The 19,631-nt window shown below is 40.1% G+C and overlaps 1 protein-coding gene across 1 annotated transcript in view; it reads left to right on the forward strand.

Annotated features, from left to right (window-relative positions):
- Ush2a (usherin) overlaps positions 1-19,631 on the forward strand; it is a 696,795-nt gene that overhangs the window by 24,828 nt on the left and 652,336 nt on the right. The gene's annotated exons all lie outside the window — the stretch shown is intronic.

The raw sequence follows: 19,631 nt of genomic DNA on the forward strand, positions 1-19,631 counted from the left end.
AGAAGAAAATCTGACAACAACAAAAAAAAAAAGACCAAAAAAAAAAAAAAAAAAAAAAAAAAAGGAATTTTGATGATTATTTCAGCACTCCTGGAAATATTTCAAAGAACCCTTTCAACTGACTAGAAAGATATATACATCTATGACTCTAAAGGAGAGAAAACTAAACAGTAGTTAATCTAGGAAACACTGAATAGGAAAATATCAAACAATGCAGAAATTAACAGAATGAAAAGATTTTGCACACACTCTGCAAAAATAACCTTGGATGCTCATGGTCTCAATTCTGTAATCAAAATTCTACACTGGAAGATTTGTTTAAAGAGCAGGATCCATTCATATATTGCCTCTAAGAAGGACTTCCCACCTTAAAGACAGATGCTACCTCAGAAGGAAAGTGGAGAAAACAGGACTTCTGAGCAAACAGAACAGGAAAGCAAGTGGTTGCCACAGTTTTAATACGACAAACTAGCATCCAAATGAAAACTAGTTAAGATGTTCACAGTGTAGTGATGAAGTGAGCAGTCAGTGAAGAGGATGTTATAGTTACGGTCACACACTGAAAACTAGAACATTCAGTCTCATGAGGTATGTGTCACTAGAATAAACACACCAGTGGAGCCCATGCTATCAAGCACACAGAGGGTTCAGTGCCTCGTTATAGCCAATATAACATCTTGGTCCCCCCATACACACACACACACACACACACACACACACACACACACACAAAGAAAGAAAAACACAGACACATCTTAGTTGAACATGTGATAGAACAAATGGCCCTAACAGACATGTACTCAACACTGCATTCAAACACTGTAGAAGACACATTCTCTTGATCTAACCATGGCACTTTATCCAAAATGTATCATGTAATAACCCATAAAAATAATTTTACAATTGAGAAATAGACAAACATCAAAACACACATCAGTTCATGGAATATATATGTATGTATATGTACATGTATATATATATATATATGTCACAATTGAATAACTAACAGGTCATTAAATAAAGGAAGAAAAAATAAAAAGTAACCATAGACTCTAATGAGAATGAAGATGTAAGTTGCCAATAAGATCAATGAACGCTCTCCTACAAGAGAAGCTTAGTTATAACAGCCTATCACACAAACAGTAGCCTCAACTAAATTTATGAATGTAAAAACCTTAGAGCCTTTGAAACTAAGAGCAAGTGAAGTCTCACTCAATAGATAATAAATATTATTTTTATTTCCCCAGATGGGGAATGAGATGAGGGCTGCTTCCAAGCCTTTCTAGAGCTTTCTGAACCCTTACTGGCAGGTTTCAATTCAGCTGTTTTGGCCTGAACTCTTCAAGCTTATGGATTCAAACTGGCTTCTCTTGGCCTCTGACTGAATTGCTCTGCGTGGCATCAAACTAATTCTGGCAATATGTTTTAATTTTCAGGCTTCTCAGTGGCTGGCTTATTCTGTCTTTACCTATGTCTGGTTTGTTCTCTGTATAACCTGTCTCTGTAAAAACCAGTAGGAAACTCTCAGTAAAAACCTTCTCTCTCTCCCTGTGCTGCTCTTAAGTAGCCTCACTTTTCCTGTTCTGTTCTGTTCTCATGAGCTGAGCATATTGTATCTCTGACTCATTCTGTCAAATCTGTCTCTGATTTGCCACTTTGTCTGCCCCTCCATTAGATGCCAATTTCAAACATGGCAGCTTCCTTCTATAAACTAACCTCTCCTTTATAGTTTGGGGTTAGAAGTGCATGCTAAAGACATGTCTATATTCTAGCCAGATAACACTGTTATCCAGAGAGTGTCTGCATTCCAGCGGGATTGCATAGACCCATAAGGTGCTTGGATTCCCTTGCCAGATCAGTCGCATTGCTGGATTAAAATCCCTCTACAAACAGATGGGAAGAAATAATGACCACAGGCGAACTGAATACAATGTAAATGAAAAATAAAATACAAAGAGTAATGAAACAGAATTGGTTTGGATAACGGTAAACAATATCTGGGCTGGTAACCAGCAAGGGAAGGTATTTCTGAACTCAATTCCTGGAACACACATGGTAGAAGTAACTCCTGCAAGTTATTCCCTGTCATAACACATTTCATTCTCCTGGCTCAAGTGTTGTCTGCCTCCTTCTGCTAACTTAGGCCTAGTCCTGAAAACTTCTAGCCTCCATACAATCTAACATAGACCTAGCCTCTGAGACTTACTGCTTAATGAGCTCACCCTTACTTGTTCTTTCTGAGCTCTGGGCTGGCAGGTTCAGCTCAGCTGTTCTGGCTCAAACTCTTCTCCCTGCTGACTTATTTAATCTGGCTTCTCTCTTGGCCTGGAATTGCTCTGCTTGGCCTCAAACTAACTCAGCAATCTGCTCTAATCTTCTGGCTTGTTCCATCTTTACCTGAATTCTCTCTCTGCAACCCATCTCTCCATTACTGTCCTGGTAAAACTGCCTCCTCTCTCTGAAAAACTGCCTCTTAAGGAGTTTCCCTTTCCTATTTCTTCTCAAGAGTTGGGTGTGTCCTATTCTGTCAAACCTTCTCTGATTTGTCACCTTTCCTGCCACTCAATTAGACATCACTTTCAAACACAGGTGCTTCCTTCTACAAACTAACTTACCTTTGTTTTGGATTGAAGGCCTGTATCACCCTACCTGGATCTAAGCTTTTCTTTACCTAATACTTGCTCTATACCCAGCTGGCCTTGAACTCAGATCTATTTGCCCCTCTCTCCTGGATTAAAGGCATGTTTGTATTCCAGCCAGATCACACAGGCCTAGAAGGTCTTTGGATTTTTTTTTTTTTTTTTTTTTTTTTTTTTTTTGCCAGAACAACCATGTTCTGAATTAACAAACCTCTGCAATCCCCTGACCTCCACATGCACACTGTGATCAATAAGTCCTCCACGGTAAGTAAATATAATATTTACTTATAAAATAAAATTGATGAACCCTTAGCCAAACTTACCACAAGAAAGAGAAATCCCAAATTCACAGTTAGCAATGAAATGGGAGAGATTACAACAGGTAACAGTGACATTCAGAAAATCATTTGGAAGTAGATGAAATTCAGATAAAGTGGAAAGCATGATAGAAACAGATGCATTTCTAGACACAAATGACCTACAGTAATTAAACCTAGATCACGTTACCAACTTAAGCAGACCTGTAGCAAGGCCTGGAGCTACTGTAAGGCTGGTAAACATAGATCCCAAGTAAAGGTGGTCCAGGGCCAGAGGGATTCACTGCTGCATTCTAGTCCACGTTAATAAAAAATTAACACAATGCCTCTCAAACTAATGAGGAAGCAGCAAAGGGTAGTTTGGCACTACGATTCTTAGGGAGTCAGCATTAACCTCCTCACAAAAATGCATAAAGACACACAAAGCCAAAAGTAGTGCTGTACTACTAGTGACAATGGATACTAGGATTTTCAATTTAAAAAATGGAAAACAAAATTCAAGAACACATTTTAAAAAAAAAACCACAAAGGACAGCATGAGGAGGTTGCTTCACCACAGGGATACAAGGGTAGTATCACTACATCACAGAGATAGGCTCAAGAACAGAAGTCACATGATCATCCCAATGCATGCTTCTGACAAAATCTGCTATTGCTTTATTGTAAGTAGAAATAGAACACATCTCAATAGAGCACTAGAGTAACACCCACCTGTGGACAGCCTATAGCCAGCAGTATTCTAAATGAGAAAAGATGAAAACCTGTTCATTAAAATCAGGAACAAACCAAGAGTGTTCACTATCTCTGCTCTTATTCAAATAATTTTTTGTTTGAGCTAGTGAGAGAGGAGATCAAAAGTACGTAAATAGGAAATGAAGAATGGAAACTGTAACACTTTCAGACCATATAATTCCATGCTTAAGCAAGTCCAAAGATTATAAGATGAAAACACTTAAATCTGATAAGCATTCTCAACAAGCTGGCAAGATACACACTTAATATGTAACTTTCCTATAGCTCAAGAAAAGTATTAATTCTACTCACAACTGCCTCAAAATTATAACCACAAATAAACCTATGTATGGCATAAAAGGCCTCTACAGTGAAAGTTGTACATATGGAAGAAATTTTTAAAAGACTCTAAAATATGGAAAGACTGCCCATGTTTATGGATCAGAAAAATACGCAAAAATGGATACACGACCAAAAGCATTTCCCAGGTCCCATGCATATTCATAAAAAATCCAAATCATCACAGAAATAAGCAACCTTAAAATTCCATGGAAGAGGAAAACAACAACAGTTACAAGCAAAAACGGAAAAACAAAACAAAAAACTCAGATAACCCAAACAATACTGCCTGAAAGCCAAACAAGACAGAAAGTCTGAATCTGGAGATACCACCTGGCATCATTTAAGTTATAGACCCAAGATCAACAGAAGGAGTGTAATGATGCTGCCCTGACAGACCAGTAGATCAATGGACCAGAGCAAAGTAGAAGACTCAGATACAAACTGATGTCTTTGACCAAGGAACAAATGCTACATGTAAGATACAAGGCAGCTTCAGCCAATCACAGTGGTACATGCCTTTAAGCCCAGCAGAAGAGAGGCAGAAGCAGGCAGATCTAAGTTCAAGGCCAGCCTGATCTACTGATTTAATATAGAGTTTGAGGACAGCCAGAGTTATATAGAGAGATCCTCTCTTATAAAATAAAATAAAATAAACAATGCTTTTCAACAAAGGGTGGTATGAAAATTGGGGAACTTGGATATTCACTTGTAGAAGAATGAAGCCAGATCTTTAATCCTGAATGAAAGTCACCTCTTAGTGGATAAATTACTGAGATGGCAGACTTGAAAATCTGAAACTGTAAAGGATAGCAATACAACACAGTTTGAGTTGTAGGCCATAGGCAAAAACTTTCTGTGAAGAATCACATTTGGAAAAGCACTTGTTATAGAAACAAATGTGGACATAAAGAACCCTCAGAATTGCTAGTCCAGCCATTATGGAAATTGGGCTAGTGGCTCCTCTAACTAAAAATGGCTCTGCTAAGTGAGCTGTATTGTTGCTGGCTATGTCACTACAGGACTCTAAGTCAACACAGCACAGAAGTATGTACATAGCAGTGTTTATTGCAGTATTATGCACAATAGTTAAGTTATAGCAGCAACATAGGTTTCAACCAACAAAGCAATATAAAAACAAGTTTTCTCTTGTGAATTATAAATTTTTAAAAGATAAATAAAATCATGTACATATATAAGATGTAAAAATGGAAGCAAAACTGTCTTGTGGAACAAAAGAGATTGGTTATAAGGAGTGGGGGTGAGCGTAGGGAATGGATGGTGGTTTGGTGGAGATTATGCTCAAGGTTAATATATTCATACATGAAAATATTGTTATTGGCTAATATACCACACATGATGAGCACATGACTAATTAAAATATTATTTGATAAAATATTAGTGTTTCTAAGGTTAAAAAAGAATGAAAGGAGCTCTTAACACCATCTAGTATGTGGGGTTGGGTGATTATAAAATGGAAAGCAATTGTCTTCTGGGCACTTGAGTTGATTATCTAGTGCCATAGAAAGAAAAGAAGTATTTCTCAGCATCTGTCCTGTGGGGTACTTAATACATGCCTGTATTAGAACGCTTCATGATATCCCATAAAAATGCATATAAGTTTTGTGTATCAGTTACAAAAAGTTTCTGAATTGGTGACAATTTTAGAAAAGCAAATTCTTCAAAGAATTACAGAGGCTGAAAGATAGCTCAGTGGAGTGCTCACGTGCCATGTGTAAGAACCTGAGTTTTGTTCACAGAACACACACACACACACACACAGAGAGAGAGAGAGAGAGAGAGAGAGAGAGAGAGAGAGAGAGAGAGAGAGAGAGAGAGAGAGAGAGAGAGAGAGAGGCCAAAACAAAACTGGAAGAAAATTTAAAGGCAAGTTAAAAATGCTTTTTGTAATTAAATTCTGTAGTCAATCTGGTTTGCTTAGCATTTTTATACAACCCTAGATCACCTGCCCAGGGTGGCACCACACACAGAGGACTGAGCCCTTCCCCACTAGTCATTAATTAAGAAAATGCTGGACAGACCTGCCTATCAGCTAATCCTATGGAGACATTTTCACAAATGAGTTTTCTTCTTCGAAGACAATCCTAGCTTGTGTCAAGTTGACAGGAGAATAGCCAGCCCAGTAGTCATGTGGGATACAACAGTAGCAGATTAATGTGAGCTCCTGTGTGGAAGTCAGGGTGGCCCAAGATATTTTCTTCATGAGCTAGGGGATAAAATTAACCCCCATAGCCATTTCCAAGTAAGCAAATCTAGTCTTTTGGCATGATGCATGTTAGCTTGATGACTCTGAAAGACGGCAGCTTCTTGCGGAGGCTGGTGGATCAAGGCCTTTGTCTCCAAGATCCACACAGCAGAAACAAACATTTGGAGAAAGTACTTGTTGAATAATAAGACATTTAAAAATTCACTTAAAAACAATTTAAGCAAAATTTTTAAATTTTAACTTATTATAATTTATTCAGATCACATCCTGATTGTTATCCGCTTGTTTGTATCTTTCCCTTCCCACCCTCCCTCCCTTTTCCATCCTAGTCCCCTCCCCCAGACCTAGACAGAAGGGGTCCTCCACCCCACCGTATGACGACAGCCTATCAGATCGCATCTGGATAGCCTGCTTCCCCTTCCTCCCCTACCAAGGGGAAGTGATCAAAATGGGGGCATCCAGAGTTTATGATAGAGGCAGTCCCCACTGTAGCATCATTTCTAAATGCTTAGAAAATAAATAATAAAACTGGGAAAGAGAAACCAAGTAATTTTCCTCTAATACTAATGACTTCCCCTGCAACTTGTAAATGTATGTTTTACATATTTCTAACCACAGTTCATTCTTAGTACATATGACATTTACCTTCATGTACTTTTACTTAACTGCACACCGGAGTTAATGTCCACACAGTCTTGTGTTTTAGGTCTGGGAGAAATAGAGGATCCTCCCTGAGGGAAGACACAGAGTGTTGGTAAGCAAGCAGCTGGAATGAGGGTTCAGACAACTGGAAGTCCCTGGATTACCCCTTTCCCTAATGCGGAAGAAGTTTATAGACTTGTCCTTAATTGAGCAATTTATCTCACAGACTCTTAGGAAAACAGTGGTATTTACATCATGCTGCTGATGAAGCTGCTTGCCCATTTGTGTCTATTGGTTTCTCACTGAGCCAAGGCTTGTACATGTCATTTTGTGAGCCACTCTGTGGAGCAGGTAGACGTAAGGCTACCGGGGCACTATGCAACAGAAACCTTAGGCTAAATCAATCTAATTTTATTGTTCTTAAAGATTAATAATAGTTTGCTAACCAAGCAGGCTGACAGGTGTGGGTGGGAGTCATGGCATGAGATCTGGGCATCCTATGACCAATGAATGCCTGGCTGAGGCATTGATGAAAGAGAGTATTGAGCAACACCAAGCGAGGTGTCACAGGCAGTTGGTACTCGGCACACTTCCCTTGATAGAAAGTATGTATGAACAGAAGAGGGCTGGATGGAAGGGCTTTTTTTTTTTTCAGAGGAGGATGAAGACCTGAAACAAAACCTGTGGGTCCCAGTGGGCTCTGCTGAAGAAGTAACAATGCCCAGGGGAAACACTAAGAAAGTCACTTAACCTCGCTCACCTTGGTTCTCTGGTTGGAAGAATGCAGCACGTAGGCAAACTTATACATGTCAGAAACTATCTGCCAGGCATTGTTTAGAATTGACCCTCTGGATGTCTCCCCACATGCCTGCCTATTATTTATTAAGATGTACTAGGGGGCTGGTCTCCAGTGGGAGCACAAAGAAAAGGCAAAGGAACACAGCGGGATTAAGCACACTGCAACAGAGGCTTAGATTAACTCAGCAGACCTGGCCTGTCAATCAAATCCGTACTCATTATTTTTTTTTTAAGATTAATAATGGTCTGGTAACTGAGCAGCCTGGCAGGTGTGAGCGCAGCAGCAATATGATGAAATCGTGGGCCTTCTGCGACCAGTTGACGCCCGACTGACCCATTTCAGCAGACAACGGGGAGCATCAGAAAGTTGAGTCTGTGTGGATTCTGGTGATTGTTGCATCTATATTTAAAGGCTCGGTGTCACTGGGAGCTCTCTTGGTTTTGTCAAAATGTCTACTGGCCCGGATGAGCTGCAACTCCTTGCAATTGAATGTCAATAAGACCAAAGCAATTTTGGTTGATTCACAGTACCAGCTTAAGCATATTCACTTGCACCGATTACATTTGACAGGTAGTTACCTTCGACTGAACTCCGTGGCTAGCAGCTTGGGCATGCTCTTGACAGTGAGCTAGGCGCTGATGCCTAATGTTTATTTCATATCCTGTTTTTTTTTTTCCCCTTCCCTAATACGGCACGTGTGGATCATATTTAAATATATTCTCAACTGATGTTCTCGTCAGTCCACTTGCTGTCTCAGGACGGAATGGTATAATGATTCGTTTTCCCTATTTTAATAAATATAATGTCTGCTCTCCAGTTTTAATTACTTTAAACACACCGAACACAGGCTAGTTTTCAGGAAATGTGGCGAATATTTGCCACATTGTACAGCAGAGAAATGCTCAACTGCATGGGGGCAGGTGGAGAAGTTGCCCCGTTCTAATAAACTTAGTCTTTCAAGTTTGGTATATTATTATGAATACTAGGCAGTGAAGCCTCACTCATTTTCTATATTGTCCCTCCTTTATCTTTTTGTCAGTCATTTGGCTTTGCCAGTATTCTCTAAATATTTACATTTAGATTTATCCGTTTAAATTACAGAGGGCTGTAATGTAAATTACATTTCAAAAATTCTTGATTGAAGCATTGAACGTACATTTCAGTACATTATAAGACACTGTAAAAAGTTTCATTTCTATATATTAAGTTGAGTAGTAGTTGAGAGTCCTGGGTTTAGGCTGGAAAGGCATATGGTGATACTGTGAATCCACTCATTATGGCATTAAGCCTCAACTTTTCAGTTGCCTTAAATTCATACAGGAGCTGCCCGGACAATGTTAGGGATGCCCAGACCGCATACTCTAAGCCTAATCTCCTACACTCTACAAATAAGACTGCAAATCCCCAGAATCCCTTTCTCTGACTGGCTGAGTGGCAGCAGCGTTTGGCTTAGCCTTGCTCTGGCTTCAACACTATGATTTTAAAGCAAACACGTTTTGCTCACAGATTTCAATCTATCCCGGAACCCAAGGTTTAAGACATCAAACGATTCCGGTGATGTGGTTAGACATTTCACGTAGGACAGGAACTTAAGCTCAAGTAGGGAAAAGATTTTTCAAAATTACTTCCTCTGCATTTCCTGGCATTCCGTGTCTTATTCTTTTAAAACTGACAGTTTTTAAATTTTTGTTTCTCTTTTACTGACAGCAACTAAATGCACTGACAGGTGAGAAGCGAGAGGTAAATGCAAGTCATTATTATTTTGTCCGCTGATACCTTGGCATTCTGAGAAGTGCTGCCTAGATCTTACAAACTAAATTATTTGCAGTGGTTCTAAAAGCACATGGAAACTGCCGTGTGAGTGTCGGAGGTAGGACGGCTGTGCATTTGGCACACTATACTCTCTTCACTAGGCATGGTTGGAGTCTGTAGCAAAGTAAGTAATCTCACTGCCTGTGTTTACTTCTGTAGCATTTGCTGTGAATCTTTTCAGCATGTAAATTTCTTCTAGAAATTAATGGCTATTGTGTAAGTAGAGAAAAGAAAGAAAGCAGGTTAAGAAGTTAATGACTATGAGATTAAGAATTTACTTTAATGAAATATGAGATGCAAGATTAAAAGTTAAAATTTATTTTATTATAATGAGAAAAATCTTGTGTAGTAAGTTTATCCCTTGCAGAAATTCTTTGCAAGTAATTACATGTAGAGAGAACTGTACTCTATTGATAGAAGTGTGTTGGACCAACCAGGACCAACAAACATTTTAATCATGGAAGGGCTAATTCGTTCTTTTGAAAAATGTTAGAAGCTGGGAGATGACTAAGTTGGTAAAAGTGCCTGCCTTATAAATATGAGTTTGGCTCATTAGGCATGATGTCATTTACCTGAAATCCCAGTTTCTGGGAAGATGGCAACAGGACCATTACTGGAGCTGACTGGTCAGCTCGCCTTGTGGAATCACTTAGCCCAGGTTCACTGAAAAAGCCTGTCTCAAAAAATAAAGTGAGATAGAGATTGACCAAGGAAGAGATACTCAACATTGATTTTTAGTCTCCATATATATGTGCACACATGTATACATGTCCTTATACACACATGTATACACATATCAAGCACACGTAAAAAATAAAAGCATAAAAATGAGCTGTTATTTCTATACATTGTAAATAATAGCTGAATTTCAAAATACGAGAAGATAAAAAAGAACTAATACAGCCGGACACAGGCATTGTGGCACAGACCTGTAATTCAAGTACTTAGGGAGGCGGAGGGAGGCAGATCACTGTGAGTTTGAGGCCAGCCTGGTCTACAAATCAAGTCCTGAATACTCAAGGCTACACAGAGAAACCCTGTCTCAAAAAGCAAAACAAAAACAAAAACAAAAAAAAAAAGGGCTAATACTTATTTAGTGTGTCAGCATTATTTAAAAACAGCTTTGGTAACCATTATTGTCATATATACATAATATAATATATTATATAAATATATATATTATATAATATATATTATATATAATTAGGAATCCTTAGGATTTATGTGTTTTGTATGTGCGTGTGTGCACAACCACACCCACACAAGCATGCCATTATAAATTACCCAAATTTCATCTTCCTTCCTTCCTTCCTTCCTTCCTTCCTTCCTTCCTTCCTTTCTTTCTACTAAAATTCCCAGGCCAATGCTTTCTTGTATCTATTATTTTGCACTGTATTGACCACTGCTGCTGCTGTTCTTATTCTTCTGCTGTGGAGATGGTACAAGCATACCTACAGCGCTCGCTCTCTCTCTCTCTCTCTCTCTCTCTCTCTCTCAATTAGGACTAACACTGATTTGCATTTTTAGTAAGGTTTCCATACACTTGAAACCATTTTATGAATTCCTATAGGGAAATTACAGAAAACCTGCCAAGAGACAAAAGGCAAGAATTCCTCAGAGAAAAAAGCAATCTGAATTACCTTGGCAAAAGCTTTGGCAGGAGGTATGTGCGCTTAGAAGTTTCCCTCTGGTGAGTTCTCTGGCTTCTCCTGTGGCATTCTGTGATACCCACTCCCCACACCCATTAACACAACATTGCCACTTTGGTGTGACTGAGAGCAAGGTCCCGTGTAGACCTCTAATGATGTGTGGGATGTGGGTTCCATACACAGCAAATCATCATCTCAGATTTAAGTCATTTGGAATTTCTTTGTGTTTTGTATTTTGCAAAGCCATGGCTTGTGTGTGTGTGTGTGTGTGTGTATGTGTGGTGGATTCACTTCCGTGTGCAAGTGCATTCAAGTGTGGAGGCCAGGACAGCCACTTGTGAATCCTTGCCTGTCAGTCTCTGCCTTGTTCACTTGACACATGGGGTCTCATGGAAACTAAAGCTAGGGTGGCAGCCAGAAAGCCCCCGAGACTCTGATTCTCCGGTCTTTACCTCTCATAGTCCTGGAGTTACAGATTCATACTGACCACACCCATCTATTTACAGGGATGCTGAGATCTGGACACAGGGTCCCCTGCTTGTGCAGAGGGAGCTCTGAGTCACCGAGTCACGACTCCAGGTCTGAAGTCATGATATCAGTCTATAGCATTAGTAGCCAAACAACAAGGTTAGTTGTCTGTTAATAGCAATAGGAAGACTCATCGTACATGCGTGGTGGATTTCCAGGAAAAAGAAAACGCCTTAGGCAAAGACTTCAAGCATGGCTTTAGGTCAGTGTCTGTCAACTTTCCGAATACCTCATGTTGTAATGATCCCCCCAATATAAAACTGTTTTCATTGCTACTTCATAACTGTACTTTTGCTGCTATTATGACTCATAACATAAATATCTGATATTCAGGATATCTGGTATGTGACCCTGTGAAAGTGTCATTTGACCCCTGAAAGGGTTGCAACCCTCAAGTAGAACATTAAAGCAGCCTCAGCTTACAAATATATATATATATTCTTGCCTTGCCAAGGTCTTGTACCATTTTCCTGTCGTTTTGAGACAACTTTCAGATCCCTTTGCTTTATGTAAAAATTGACATTGTCTTATTAAAGACAAAATTATAGTTAACTATTATATTCACTTGTGAAAGCTTGTCTTCACTTTGTGTATCTGAGTAACTGGCTCACGGCAGGATATAGTCCAGTCTTTTTTCCCCTCTCTGAGGTTGTTGTTCAGGAGAAAGTAAATTACGTGTGACACAAGCGTGGTTCTCGCGAGGTTTGGACAAAAGAGAAGCTTAGAAGTTCAGAAGAGTCCAAGCTGCTCAGCCGGGTATTCGGTGGTGACCCCCCCGCCGCCCCCGCCAAGGGTCAGTGTTAGCTGTATACTTTATGTAAGGTAGGGGAAGAAGGGAAGGGCACACAGTCGAAATCTCTTCTCAAGTTAAATGTTAAAATAGGGTCCTTTTTGTCTGTCCCTGGTGGAAGAGGACACTAAAGGCCCCATGACACATGTTCAAGGTATAGCTGCAAATAGATTTTCATGTTTAAGGATCTGTAAAGGGTACTGAGTACTTAATTGGTTTGTTTGTTTGCTGACTGAAGGCTCCACACTGTGCGTGTCTACCTCATTAATTTGAAAAGCACCCCGGCCCACCTGGAGGCTGCGTGTTCTTTTCAAAGTATCATAACCAGCATTTTCATGGCTACTAATTAGAAAATATCCCACCTCTGGAAAAAAAAAAAAAACCCTAACTGCATAACATTGGTCTTTCATGGTCTTCTTTGTAAGTGTCATCTGTGAACCAACCACCATCCCCTCAGGGTTGAGGATGTGAATCTGGCAGTTAAGTTCCCTGTGATGAGCATTTACAACCCCAATGTGGGGGTGGGGGGGAGGGAGACAGGAGGATCCCTGGAGCTTCCTGACCATCTATTTAGTCTGGCCAAGTCTGGGGAGGCCAGAGGAACCCTCAGCACGGTTCCTAAGGAATGTTCTCCCAGTGTGAGGAATATGTCAGCTCTAACCCATAATGCTTTTCTACGTAATCAACTCTTGGTCAACGCAATGCCTAAATTGGTTGTGAATTTAATCACATGGAGAAATGTTTTGGAGGGCAGGGCTTCACTCAAGGAGGCAGACACTGGAAGGAGATCTCCCAGTGGGCCTCTTCCGTCACAGCTCCTGTGTCTGCTCTGCTGGCTCTCCCGACTGCCAGGACATGAGCTTCTGCCGTTCTCCTCATACCATGACAAGTTAGAAAGCCTCTGACCATGAGGAAAGTGTATTTCTTTTTCCTGAGTTGTATTGGTCAGGTGTTGGTTACAGCAATGATACAGCCGACGAATACAGAGAAAATGGAAATCAGGTACCAAACAACGGAGTTATTGCTCTGGCTGCCTGGCAGTGGGATTCAGAAACCCTGGGAGCTGGTTTTATGAGATGGACATGGGAGAGTTATAGCACGCTTTAGGTGGCCATACTGATTAGAACTCAGCAGACCAAAATTCCAGCAGGGTGGCAGACTCCATGCCATTTGTCTTACATTCTAGCAAAAAAAAAAAAAAAAAAAAAAAAAAAAAAAAAAATTGCTTCCATTTTGTCCATGGCCTAGAACCATGCATGGCTGAGTGTCCAAGGGATGGACTACTTACCTGGGAATTTCCAGACAGCACACTTTGCTGTGTGTGGCAAAGTTATTGATGGCTGCTTTTATCAAAATTTACAATGAGAATTGTGAACAAAAGTTAGAGACAATGTTCTGGGGGCAACGAACCACTTCCTGATTCTGTTTTAGGCGCCCCCTCATTAGAGGGGATATGTGCTTGGTACAGTGAGCCTTGTCACAAGTCTGTGGCTGAGGACACCATAGGCTCTGTGAGGGCATCTATTGCTGACACTTTACAAGATGGAAGTAGAGTTAAATGGCTTTCTAAGTTGATGCTTATACTCACAGGCCAGTGCCACCCTCAGCCTTAATCCATGAAGCCCTGTTAGCAGGGGGAAACTCTCAAAGCAGAGACTTGTAACCGGTCAAAGTGACAAGAGCGAAGGCTGGTGGGTGCTCAACCCTAGATGGGGCACCTACAGCACTTCCTGTGAGGCCAAGGGGACATTGTGGAAGAGAGGGAAGAATGTAAGGGCAAGGGACACGGGGGCCTCGTCACTGCCGTCATGAGCACACAGCAGTGGCGTTCACAAGTACCGTATGCATAGAATAAAGAGGAAAAAGTGGGAGTGAGAACAGTTGTGAATAAGGTGATTGGCAGGAGTAGGGAGGGGATATGAGTAATAGAATAAAATGATCAAACTACACTGTATCTGAATATACAATTATAAAAGAGTTAAAACACTCTAATTAAAATACAAGAGGAACCAGTGTGCTATGAGGTTAGAGTAAGTATGGGAATATTAAGTGGAAGATGGTGCCCAGCCTCTGCCCTCCATGCCATATAATATGACTAAAAAAAAAAAAAAAAAAAAAAAAAAAAAAAAAAAAAAAAAAGAGGGTTTCTATCTGCCACTAACCCCAACTGCCTAACATATCGTTGCCCCACCAAGACCCCTGGCTGTGTTTGAGGGCCCTGAGAGGTTGGGTTTGTCCCGAGGGCAGAGCTTCTTCAGGCTGACCTACTAGAAGTGGCTTCCACGTCCCTCTCCCACCCAGAGAGCTGAGGCTCTGTGCTGCTGGCTTCTCTGTAAGGTATGACTTGGTTTCTGTACTTGCCCACCACCCTCCCACTTCCTTAGAGCATTTGAGAAGTGTTTTTATCAATGATTGTGCCTGTTTGTTCTTACGCTTACACTCTTTCATCTGGTGTAGCAGAGACAGCCTCTGGTCCTCTGCCTTTGGTTCTTCGTATCAAGAAGATTAGATTGAAAAATGCCAAGGTAGAAGGAAAGCGGACCACCTCATTGTAACTAAGGGGCTATATATCTGTCCAGGGTCCCTGTCCCCACTCTGCATCCTGTCTGCATGAATCAGTGGCCTGAACGCTATGACCACATGACCTGTTTCTCTAAAGGATGCAAATCAATGGCTCAAATGCTCAAATCCTTCTTTTCTTAAATTGTCATTCAACCAATGACCATGTATCCTCATTTTTCTCTTTGTAAAAACCATGCAGCCATAGGCCAAGCTCTCTTTCTGAAGACATATCTACTCCTAAAGTAGCTTTTGACTGCAGACATATTTTTAGCCTGCAGGCCTTACACTGTCTTGGGATCTCTGGTTCATAGTGAAGTCTATAATCCTGTGGTTTTTGTTGTTTGGCTTCTATTTCCTTTTCTTTTTAAGTTTTATTATTTTTATTAATTAAGCATTTTTTTACTTCTTACATATACATGTATATTATTACACATACATATAATAGATTATCCATAGCAAGAAGAACCGTGACACAATCAGGAATTATATAATATATGGCTATTTGTATTTTACAGCCTTGAAGAAAACATCTTTCCTATCTTGTTGTGTCTAAAATTCTGAATGTAGATTAATCTCCATCACATCTTGTCATTATCAACTTAAAACATCTATCTAGACCTAAAAACATCTTAACCCCTAAACAACTAAGCTTCATTGCAAAACTAAACTACCTGGTCTTCAACTCCATCCGAGACTTGAGAAGGAATAAACTTGATTACCTGAGTATGCGGGGAGTGCAGGTTAGTAGCTTTCCAAATGAGAAGATGACAACAGAGACAGTTTTCTACCTAAAGAGTCACTCAAAACTCTTTATAGTGCTGGAGCATTTTCTTCTGGCTTCTAGCCCAATATATCTGACAGACATATTTGTGAGGCAGGAACTATTGAGAGATTGCTTACCCTGTCTTGGCAGAGTTTGGCTATTGACTCTGCCTGCATCCAAGCTTGCCCTTTTTTAGGCAGAATTCTGTCTGTGGTAGAAATGAGAACGTTTGCCCAGTGGCTTGTTTGCCACATTTGAATCCATCACCATAAGGAAGTTCTTTGATTTTCATCATCCTCTTTGAGGTAGGCTGGGCGTTGCCAGGAGCTAATGTGTCTCATTATCAGTGAATCTTTAAAATAAAAACATTCTTAAATGCCATATTCTGCATGTCTCTGAGGTTTTTAAAGACCTTATCTAACTGTCCTACCTTATCTTTCTATAGAATCATATCTATCTGCTGCATCTAAGATGTACATTCTTGTGATAAAAATAGACTAGTGATTGGCATGACCATGATTTGACCAACTAACAATTAACTTGTGTAACTTATTTATCCTAAACAGCTGACAATAGCACTTTCAAAGCATTGGAAGTAAATCTTGCATTATAATTGAGTTACATGGGTACAATACCTCATATTAGAGTAGAAACATATATAATATATAACATATATTATATGCCTTAAGAATAATTTTACATTTGAATTCTATACCACTGTATCTAGAATTAAACTTATTTTGTATCTATACACGAAATTCTATACCAGTGAATTAAAAATAACCTTGTGAATGACAATTAGGGCATTAAGTTGAGGAGTGATTCACTAATCTACTTTTTGTTCTATCTTCCCTATATATTGCTAAATTCCCCCTTCTTTCTTTTCAACCCCTATCTCCAAACCTAAGAATGTAAGATAAAGGAAAAGGGAGACATCCCTGAGTCTAACCTTGTTTTCTCTCTAAATAAGACCTATAATAGCTTGTAACCAACTCCCACTGATAATAACTGTCTATAGCCCAAGAAAGCAACCAAAAACCTACCCGATCCCCCTTACAGGAAATTCTCTTAATGTTTCTTCTGGCTGATTTGGGATGAATAATACCTTTGTAGGGGCACACATAAAATTGGGGAAAATGGTTAAACAAACTAGGAATAGCATTTGTGGTCCAGTTTCTACATTTTGAGAAATTCCAGACTTAATTAGAGTCCTGTGTGGGACAGTCTGAAATACTGAACCAATTAGGAGTGTAAGCTTTCTTTGAAAGTGTCCTGGGAGCTGTCTTGTTCTGATGAGGAACAGCAACTGAAGCACTTGGTGCTGAAACATGAAGGATACAGGATATCAGTGTCCAGCATGTTGAGAGGAATGAATCCTGTCAGGTCTGATCCAATGACAGCGTCCAGTTCTTTTGTTCTAAAAGCATGTAGTTTCTCACAAGCATCACACAGTCCTAAAATTACAAGTGTATAAGGTGTGCATGATGCACAGAACAATTAAGGCTGCTTTTCTGCTCTTTGTATGAGCAGAAAAAAAAGACATCTGCAAATCTGCATTCATGCCGTATGAAGAGTGGCATCTAATAGTAATTCACAGGGGTTCTGTGTTCAACAAGAAGCATTGTCTGTGCCTAGACATTCATGGCTCAGCCAGTCTCAGAGCTAGTCCCATATAGTGGGATTAGCAATATAAGTTACCTGCTTGTTCTGCAGTTTAAATTCTTCACATCCCTGTTGTATCCCCTTCCCTCATTCCCTCCCGATCCCCCTCCCTCCCTCATCCCCTCTCCCTCCCTCCCTGATCCCCTCTCCCTCCCTCCCTTAGTCCTCAGGAAGGTGATCCCTCTTTCCCTAACATCTGACCTCAGCCTATCAAGTCTCATCTGTACTACCTGTAACCTCTGGTTTCTCTTCAGATCATATAAATCTTTCACCTTTTACTATTTCCTTTTCTTTTGTCCTTTAACTTTGCAGAGTCATCTTCAGAACACCCAGCTGGCTGCCTTCTGAGTTCCCATGCATAGGCCTCAGAATGAAAGGACTGAGTGGCCAGCTGTGCAGGCTGAGGACTATAAATTAATGATTTCCACTTGGCACTGTACTCTTAGCACATTGCTAGGGTAAATTCCAGAGATGCAGTTGTTGACTCAAAGAGTTTGCAGAACTGTGTTGTGGGTACATATTGACAGACAACTTTCAGCCTTCAGCGGGGTCCCCCCAAAGAGTGCACTAGAGTGTCTGACTCTTAGGTTCGTGTCAGTAGAAAGAATTCTCTTATTGTCTTCCATCTGTTGAGCTACATACTTTGTTTTGCACTTCTTATACTGCCTTGTTCAAATAATTTGAAAGACAATAAATTTGCTCTTAATACACTGATGTATATTTTTATATTGATGTCTAAAATAACTTAAGGCTATAATTTCTCAAGTCATAAATTTTATACATGATACTATTAACTCTCACAAACAAATTAGGGAGTTACCACATCTTTAAAAATAATACATGCTCTGCCTACCCACTGTCTCATCTGTAGTCTTGTGTTTGTTGAAATAAATAGGATGAGCCCAGTATATGAAAATGAAATCATTAAATTTGAATTGTTTTTATTTCAAATACCACTAAATATTTTTGTTACTCAGCATTTATTTATTTATTTATTTATTTATTTTTATTTATTGTGTATAGGTGCATGCATGTTTTGTGGGGTAGGGGTGGATGCTACAGCAAGTGTGTGCAGGAAGACAGCTTTCAGGCATAGCTTCTCTCTGTGCACCACAGGGGTCCCTAGTATCTGAACTCCAGTCCTAGGATTTGAGGCTTAAAGGTAAGTAAGTTTATGTGCTTACCCATCTTTCTGGCTAGCCTCTGTAACTGTTGCTTTAAAAGTCAACATAGTGCAGTAGACTCAACACTCACTGACTGTCCTTTTTATGGCTTGCTTATATAATTTCTTGAAGTAACTTGAACTTTCTTGCTGAGACTGTTGTCACTTGCCAGAATGGAGTGGAGTGGTGACCACCCCCCCTTTGAAGGCTTGCGTGGCTGAGAATATACCTTACATGTGCAGCTGTGAGTCATGTCTTATATCAATGGGATTCTTTTTCTATCCCTCCTTTTATGAGCTTTTGATATACTCTTATTTTCATAATGAAAAGTATGAGTCAAGCTAAAGAACTGCTTTTTTCTGTAGATGCTGGTATGTGTGTGCATGCGTGCGTGCATGTGTGTGTGTGCATGGGCGCATACGTGCCTGTGTGTGTACATGTGTGTGTGTGTGCGTGTGTGTGTGTGTGTGTGTGTGTGCAGGTGTGCTTTATATAAGGCTATGATGTCTATGTAGAAGCTGGAGGACAATTTGCAAATGTCTGCCCTGTCCTTACACCATGTGGGCTGCAAGGATCCAACTCAGATCACCAGGCGCAAAGCTGTGCCCACTGAACCAGTTTGCCAGCCCTTTTTTGGGGGGACGGAGTCTCATAATATCCTAGATTAGTCTTTAACTCTCTTATTTTCAACTTAAAAATGATTTATTTATTATTTTACATGGATAAGCATTTTGCTTACATGTGTGCAGCAAATGTGCACCTTTGGATGTCAGAAGAGGCCATGGAAGGCCTGTAAGTGGAGTTACAGGTGGTTGTGAGCTGACATGTGGACACTGGAAATTGAAGCCAGGTCCTCTGCAGAACAACAAATGCTCTTAGTCTCTAAGCCAGGCCCTGTCCTTGAAATTTTGCTCCTCCTATGTGAACTTGCCCAGTGAAAAGATAATAGGTGCGTATCACATCCTATGGCTTATGAGCTGCTAGGAATTGAACCCAGAGCTTCCTGT

The sequence above is a fragment of the Acomys russatus genome, chromosome 6 (assembly GCF_903995435.1).
Source record: "Acomys russatus chromosome 6, mAcoRus1.1, whole genome shotgun sequence".
Taxonomy (NCBI): Eukaryota; Metazoa; Chordata; class Mammalia; order Rodentia; family Muridae; genus Acomys; species Acomys russatus.